Genomic DNA, 9,233 nt, shown 5'->3' on the forward strand with positions numbered 1-9,233 from the left:
TACTTTGGACCCAGTGAAGGTAGTGGCAGAGTTCCAGTAGCTTTCACTAAAGTCTTTAGGTAAAATCCCAGCACAGTTTGTAGACTGTTCTTCATTAGATAACTTTATTTATCTGTATCTTCCTATAAGAACATGTACCTCATGGATTATTTAATACATATTATTTATCCTTAAAATTTCTAGGGGATCAATGCCAAATAATGTTCCTTCAGCATGTTTTAGGAACACAATCTTAACCCTAAAAACACATCTGTTATTGTAGCTGCATGTCTCATTAGTGCACAGTCTCCCCCATATTATTCCTATAAGTGAGGAAATGAGATGTAGAATGCCCAAGAACTGTTTATTTTTAAGATAATGTTTAATTGCCTTTAACTTCATATTCTCTGTGTGTAAGCCTGTATTGAATTTCTGATGTATTCATAATCCAAGAAGAATGGTGATGACTGTGGTGCTTTTTCTGTTTTAGAAAGCAGGTTCAAAGCTCTGCTTGGCCACATTTCTTATGGGACCTGGGGATTTAGAACCTAAGGAGACTTTAGGCCAGAACTTCCATTGGAAAAATCTGTCACTCATTAGCATAGGGGAAGTTTAGGTGAAATAGGGAATGAGACATTTTCTGTGTAAACCAGCTTCAAATACCGTGATTAGAACATAAAGTATTTGCTGAATGGAAAGTCATTATCTTTTAGGGCTTTCCAAGAAAGTATTCTCTAGAAAGCAAAACCAGATTATATTAGCAGCTGTTGCAGTTTGTAATTTTTGCTCTGTCCTGTTTTATACTTTTTTCCTGGCTTAGGCTGCTGAAAAGTGTCCCACTTTGCATATTGCAAGATTTTTTGGTCTGTATTATCCTTTCTATGTCATTGCTCTTCTAAATTTGTAAATCCTTAAGTCTTGTGATGAGGGTGGGTGGTCTGAACTAAAATAATAGCCATTGCTCCTGGCAAAAAAACTGCTGTGTTGTGGAGGAGAACCTTTCCTCATGTCAAGAACAGGACCTTTGCCCTGGCAAAGCAGATTGCATATTTCTTTAAAACTTTCTTGTTACTTCCCTAAGAAGCTGGATCCCTCAATTGTTCAGATCTCCTCAGTCTTACATGTAAAGACCTAGAAGACGCAAAGTCAAAATGTGCCCAGCTTCTGTTCTGATATGGTCTTCTGTAAAATACTGCTTTGTGTAATCTGATCTGGCATCTCATCTGTCAAAATCTAAATTCCAAAAAAAAAAAAAAAATTAAGGGTTCTGCCCTCCTGAAGCCTTGATATAGTTCTTAACTGAAATTAGACTTTCAAGGAGGAGCTATATGTCAGTTTTCTGAATATCGTGCTGCAAACTGGCCTTGTGGTTCTTGCATCAAAATTGGATATAAATATATATATATATGTATCTAGATATATATATATATAGGGAGAGAGATAGATATCTCCAAGCTGCCTTGCTATTGCATCAATTTTCTGTGTCCATGGGAAAAGTGTGCTAACTGTACCACTGCACAGAAAGTTCCACAGGTGCTTCACAAAGCTTTCTGTTATGTCAGAAAGCTCTTTCCCATCACTTCTAACTACAGAGCTACAGTGGAGGTCTAGAGATGTAACCTATAGGTGCCAAGAAGAAAGCAGAGGCATATGCCTGCTTCCTACATAGCTATTTGCCAAGTTCCACGTCTGTGTCCTGCAAGCTGAGCTGTACACAATACAACAGAAAAATGTACCTGAAAATCCAATAATCATTCAATTCAAGAACCTTGGAACTCCTGTCCCTGTTCCCTAGCCAGCCTGAGGTGATCAGTATTGGGCTGAGGGTGTCAGTGGGAGGTAGAGAGCTGGTAAAATGCTGGCAAGTACACAGCCCCATATGGATATCTCAAAACAAGTCTCAACTGAAGGATGGAAAAGGGTTTGAAAAGGAGGCCAGCAGAAACCCTGAACTTGAATTCATTCTCTTGAAACTTCAATGTACTGAAGGTATCTATCTCATTTCACCTGTTTACCCACAACAGTATGAAGTGTGTACAGGACAGCACCATCTGGTTTTGCTGTCAAATAGTTGTAAATAACTATATGTTATGTTAACATAACAGAAAAGAGAAGAAAATAAAAAAAAAATTCAAAGGCTGTCATGAGTCAAAACCTTGTTCAAGGATGATTTTACTTTTTCATCCTTTTTCCTTTTTGCATTTTTTGGTATTAACAAGGAAGACAATTAAGGTTAGAGCCTGAAGGATGTTACCTGATTTATGTAGGCAATTCTCAATAACAGGAACAGACTCTGGCCAAGTTTCAGGAAAGCATGGGACATACTGGCTCAATTTTTTTTCCTTCTTGCTAAAATTAGCGAAAGAAGAGACAGTTAGGGTGTCTGCCTTTTTGAGGATGTCATTCATGACCAGAATCAGAAGCAGCTGAGATGTCTAATGTAAATAAGGTGTTGTGAGACCAAATAAAGTTTGAATGATGCAAGAAGAAGCTAAGAGACACGGTGGACTTCATTCCAAGGAGAGAAAGAAACTGTTGCTGTACCTTTAATAAATTAGTGACCCAGCTGGTCTGCTTGCATCTATTTGCTTTTCCCTATGAATATGAAGTATGGCAATACATCTGTTTCTTGTAACACTTTCATTTTCTGTGTTTCTAATGAGGTTTCCTGACTCCAAATATGAGACTAGATCCATCACTAACTGCTTCTTTCTAATTAGCATTCAACAAGTGCTAGAAAATCAAGGAAGTACCTAATGCTTTCTGTTTACTTTTGAATATTTTAAGTTATTTTCTCCCCTATAACAGTTATAAATGGACTGTCTCCCAGTATAAATTAACATTGCTCCAATAAAATCAGAGATTCACATTTATACCAGGGTATTCCCAGAGAGAAATAAATTTCCCAGAATATTTACAGCAGAGATAATGTTCTTTTTCATGGGTACCTTGTAGTATGACCCTATATATTGTCCAAGCTATTTATCTTCCTCATTGTCTAAGATATTTCTAGCTTGTGCACAGAGAAACTAGGATTTCAGACTTCTAGGTGGGTGACTTCTAGCCTGTGCTGTTTCCTTTGCTTCTTGAGCAAATTTAGGAACCTTTCTTCTGTTAGAACCTCCTACAGGGTGAAACACAAGCCACGGCAGAGGTGGAGACCAGACACCAGTGGGGCAGGGACGGAAGGCCCTGGGCTGAGATGAAATGGGCCTCCTGAGCCAGTGGATGGGTGGGATCTGACTTAAGAACCCTGACAACCTCTGGCAGAATTTCGTGGGTAATCCTTTTGCTCTGGAGATGAAGTTTAATTTTATCTTCAGTGAGTCATAGTCACAAAAGCCATCTGACACACAATTAGATTTTGGTTCAGTACAAATGAAAGAGCCTTGGGCCATTTGCTGTTTGCTATGTAGGATGGCCATCAGTCAAAAAGTCTTTTGAGCCTTTTGCTCACTTAGCAAATTGCCATTGCTATTCCAGAGCACTTAACTGCCCTACTAAAAATGCTGCAGTTTTAACAGACAAACTGCTAGATGATAATGCTACTCAAGAAAAAAGTTGCTTCCACATATTGGAAAGGTAAAATTCACACCAACTTAAATATACCATATGTCAGCACTTAGCCAAGTAGATTTTTTACCAGTCCCTTGTGGCATCATTTCAGCTCTAAGTGCTTTGAGGTCACAGTCCCCAGATGTTTCCCTAGATACTGTCACATTACACTGTCAGATGGCCTCATGCACTTGTGAAAGGCCAGTGGGCCTGGGCCTTTCTTTGCTTTTTTGCCAGACTTCTCCATATATACTGTCAGCTTGGTTGCACCTAGTGAAAGTGAGGCCCAGACCCAACCCAGAGCCACAACCAGCCATAGGGGGAACTGCTCACCATCATTTGGTCCTCAGGAGCTATCTGTTGGAACATCAGCTGGAGTCAGCCAGATCAATGGCGACTTGTGGGAAGAGACACCAGGAATGGGCCCATCATTAGGAATGGGAAGAGCAATGCCTTCTAGTGTGCCAAGCACATATCCTGAGGATCTAGACCCAGCAAAAGCCTTGACAAGTCCTTCATTATTCACTCTCAGGAAAGTCACCTTTCTTGAGCTTGGAGGAGATGGTCCTTGAAAATAAAACCTCTCCCCTGGATCCCTCTTTTCTCCTAAATTGTATTCCCAGGGCTTCTTCTGAGCATCTCCCTGACAGGCTAGAGTCTGCTCTTCTGAAGTTTAGGGTTGTGATCTTGCTTTTGCCTCTCCTCTCGAGATCCAGAATTTAACCATCTCTCTTTATGCACTACAACCAAGGCTGTCCCCAATCTTCCAATCCCCAACAAGCTGTGATCCACATGGACTAAAAATGCATTCTATATTATAGCATAGGATGAGCTCTAGGTTACTCATTAGCTGCCTACAGATACAGTGCACAGCTAAAAAGAAAAACGTATGTTAAGAATGATGTTATGAAACGTGCTCGCTGTCACTATGTTTAGGCAACTGGAAGGCAAAAATATTTCCATATCTGAAAATATTTATGCCAGGCTCCTTAGAAACCTGTCTAAAAGCAGTATCAGAATAAAAGAAATAATTTTAAATGCTTGGAGTCCCAACCAGATATCTCTAATATCTACTTTATCATGTAATAACTGGATGGTTTGTTTCCTAATATTTATTCTCTTTGTAGGAAACAGAGTGCCACCCTGAGTGGCACTCCAGCTTCTGAGTGATACTGTAGCATGTTGGCATCGTCTCTCAGGGCTTCCACATATTTGTTTTTGCTGAAGCACTGTGCTGCAGTACAGAAGAATTTCTGGGGATATATTCACTGTTTCTCCACTGTTTCTCCTTAATTTCTACTACATTCCATGTGGTGGGAAAATTGTGGGAATATATTTAATCATAATATTTCTATTTCCTCTCCTGGCAGATGCACATATCTGCAGTTCATGGTTCATGTACTTATGGTTAATCATCAAATATTTTCTAAATTTGAAAAAGCTTTACGTCACTTGCTACACTGTCCAAAGTGCTCTCACTAGAAAAGTGTAGATGGAGAGAGCAAATTAACAAACCAACTGTAAATGTTGATCTTCTGCATCCACAGGGTTGTAAGAGCTGGTGTTGCATTTGACATATGAAATTATTTGAATGTAAGCCTCAAATATGCTACATTTCAGCTGGGGTTCTATAGTAAGTCCTATACCCTGTGGCAGAGCTGTGGAGGTCCTAGCCACACTAAAGAAGTGCATACTGAGGACTACTATTTCTCATACTGCCAGTAATGTACTTTCCAGCACTTTTCCAGCACACTGATAGTTGTGAGTGCACTAGCACAGCGAAGGGAATTTCCCCTGGCGCTGCAGGGCAGTGGAAAGAACAAAGTAAAAGAGAAAGATTTCTCTGATAAGATTTCTCAGCATTAACCTGAACTTCTAGACTCTTTAGACTCTCTTGGCTCTAGCATAGACTTGGTCAGTGCTATGAATTTGGGCAAATGATGTCTCTCTGAGCTGAGACTGACATCACTAGAATAAGAAAGATAACACTGTTCTTCTAACTGGGTGAACTTCTGTCTCATTAGGTGAAAATATTTGCAGGTAAAATGTTTGGAGGGCAATGCTTAGCCTAAGAGCATTAGCTGGGGTAGCTAAGGAGTACTGCTATATGGAACTGCAGAGCTTTACTAGACTATATACTACATGGTATTATAAATACCTATGTTTAAAAGACTGTATAAGATTTCAATGATAAACACCTAAATTCATATTTTCTCTAAACTCCCATGAAAAACTGTATCATTTAAAGAAAGAAAAATCTAGGCTTTGCTCTCAGTTGTAACAACAATCAACTACAAGGCAATATGATTACATGGGAAAGAGGGCAAAATAAGATAGTGATGGCTTCAGTAAATCTAATAGTCAAGAACTACAAGCAAGGCATTTAACTTAATTGTTTGACTATTATTGTTTGTCTTTTTGGAACTGTGGTGGGGAACTAGGACTATCCCATCCTATGTCTGGATAGCAATTAGAATAACCTGGCTGTCACCGCAGTTCAAGAAATAATACAACATGTGGCCAGCAACAGAGAGGATATTCACTGCACCATGACACCTTAGCAGAGGTCAAATTTGTGCAGAATCAGTTAAGTGTGAACAGGTGTAATCAGACCACCATGAAATGGCTCTCTGGTTAAGTTGTTCTAAGTGAGGCATGGGACACTCTACCCTAATGATATTTGTAATCCTAAAGTATCCTGGAGCTACAGAGTATCTGACACTATTCCTAAAACAAGCCAGCAAGAGAGAGACATCCTTCTTTACTGCTGCATCATGAAAAAATATTTATCTTGTCAGTATTGTTGATTGCTCCCTGATGTGGGAGTAACCAGAAGGTATTTTCCTTTCCTACAGTTATTGAATGAAAAGAGGAAATCTGTAAGTAGTTTGCATGTGGGGTGGCATCCTTTCACCACATCATTTCATCAGGATGAGAGGCAGTCATACAGAAAGGGGATTACTTTGCACTTCATGTAACAAAGAATTGGATATGACATAGCTGTCCTATAACCTGTAGGAGGCTATGGCGTTGGTAATGAAGTCTTAATGTCCTTAACCAACTTAAAACCCCATAGGCTTTTCCACTAACTTTAGAAATTTGTTCAGACCCTGAGGCATTGAGCAACAGAGACAGTGCACATGGAAGTTAAGAGCCCTCATTGGAACAGGATCACAACAAAGCTAAAGCATGCCAAGCTCTCCTCTGCCACATATGTTTGGTTTCTTCTACTGAAAACTGAGCATAGGAATGGAAGATGAATGTCAGCTCTGATTTCAAGCAGGATGCTGCCCGGGTATACCCCATAGACAGAAGCCCAAGAGCACAGCAGTTTGCACACAGTCCTAAAGCTTTCCCCTGCTGGAATTGTGGGCTTTGCCTCTTTTGCTATGGACTTTGTGAACTATTTCAGATGAAAATGTGCCCACTGTGCCTTGCTTTCTGTGAAACTACACACTTTCCCATTCGTAGGGCTCCTCTTGAAGTCTAAAAATGGAATATTAAATGGATTTTAAAGTGTCTCCTCTTCACTGTGAACTTGTATTTACAAGGTGCCTTCAGAAGCTTCCTTACTACACTAAATTGCAGCCATTTAGCCCTTGGCGTGCTGGAAGATACATCATGCCAGTGGGCAGATCTGAGAAAAGATCATGAATTAGTGTCTGACCCCCTGGATAATGCAGCTTTTTCTGATATAGAATGAAATCCAACCTGTAACATTATATTCATTTTAAGACATAAGTATGCACTCTCATACAAATAAACCGACATTGCTAATGTTTTAGGGTTTCTAAGAGCTTTTATATTTTTGTTCCCAAAGAACAGAATCTTGTGTAGATTCTCTCATGTCTAAAAGGGCTCCTTTTATAATACACCCTTTTCTGCACTGGGAGAGTATAGGCACACTGGAAGGGTCTCTCTCTGTTGCCTAGCTGCTTATTTTCACTCTGACTGAAATAAGCCAATGTTTTCAAAAGTACTCCAGGACCCCATTCATGTATGAATCCATACTGAGATTTCAAAATTATGTTTCTTTAGAAAGTCAGGCTGATTGTGTACTGTATTGCAATCCACACAAAAGTCTAGGAATTCAGGCAAAGTGAAAATTTATGCTGAACTTCACTTACTGTTTTGATATTCAGATGTGTGCTAAGTGCCAATAAATTAAAATACTACAGAGTCCAATTTTGGACTGTTTGTTCATTGTTTCTTAACACATCTTTTAATCTGCTGTGGACAATTCTATCTCTTCCTTTTTAGGAAATGTCTCAAAGAGGTGATTTAAACTATCTCATAAAAAGTTCATCACTGTCAGGCAGAGATATGTGCAATTGGACTTGTGCATGGCTATTTTTTGGATTCTGTGAACTATTTCCTTTTAGGGGTAAATCTATTGGCATGGCCAACTTCCATTAGTCTTCATTCAAGGGAGGTGAACATATACACTTACTGGCATTCTACACCTGCTTGTTCCATTGTACTTTCTACCAGCATTACACTTCTATTACAATTTTATTGGTCCCAGCTTTTCAGGTCAGCCAGCTTTGTTTGTTCATTTTTGTATGCACAACATCTGCACATGAAGGAGTCAAAGTAGGGAAGACGTCCAATCTGAAATATTGAACTTAGGCATTTTCTTTCTGAAACTCACCCAATAATCAATTCAATCACATCTCCTGATTAAATCTACATTTATTTTGAGTGTGCTTTCCTGTTCCCTTAGGGTCTCCTAGTTACAAATGTGTGTATGGTGTAGGAGAGTTAAAAAAGATAAGCTGTTTTCACATTTAGAAAGCTGTGTTACTGGGAAACATCCTTAGACATTCTAACTGAATAAAGCAAGAGTTCATAACTTAAGCTGCCAAAGAACACTTTGAAAAGCAAAATATGACATAGTTTTGCTGGATTTCCTTCTCTCCACAATGTAAGGTGTTGTTTTAAATAGCATTTCACATGCATTCTGTAAAACTCAGTGATGTCCAGACTTTATAAAGAAAAGGAAAAAAAAGAAACAATTAAATATATCAAATCTATCCATTAAGCTGCAAGAATTTACACTTGTGATGTATTCTCAGAGTACCGGTTAGGCTTGAGGAAATTAGGATTTCTCTACTGTATGTGAAAATGTTTGACAAACTGAAAACTGTAGACATAGCCTCAGGATAAGCTGCATCCATGGTGCTCTGTGAATTTTCTTTTGACTATCTGTGAACTCATTTTTACAGTGAAATTGCATTTACCTCCTGTGAAATGAAGGAAGAATTAACATTTCAATATATATTATCTATATGTCTGAGGAGCTGTCAGAATGCAATCAGAAATAGAGCCCTCTGTGGGAAGCTTGTAATGAGCTTGTAATGCTCCAGTGATTCTGGGTTTGCCCCCTTCCTTTCTCCTCCAGTTCCCTGTATCAAGGCCACAGTAAAGGACTAAGCATGTATTTCTTCTGGCCACCACCCTTTGAGCAGTCTAGAGCACAAGGAATGGTTGTAGAAATGAACGCTGAGTTGAGAAATCTTCACAGAATTCAGAGTTGTATTTCCAATAATACATAGGTGGCCTTTGAAGTTTCCCATTTGGCCCAGTTTAGACAATGGATCTGAAATTTAACCTTGGCATGATCCTATGCTGGAGTAACATCATTTAGCATACCTCAGAAAGAATCAGGTATCTCTTGAATACATAGACAATCACCACTT

This window comes from Zonotrichia albicollis, chromosome 3 (genome assembly GCF_047830755.1).
Source record: "Zonotrichia albicollis isolate bZonAlb1 chromosome 3, bZonAlb1.hap1, whole genome shotgun sequence".
NCBI classification, from domain to species: domain Eukaryota; kingdom Metazoa; phylum Chordata; class Aves; order Passeriformes; family Passerellidae; genus Zonotrichia; species Zonotrichia albicollis.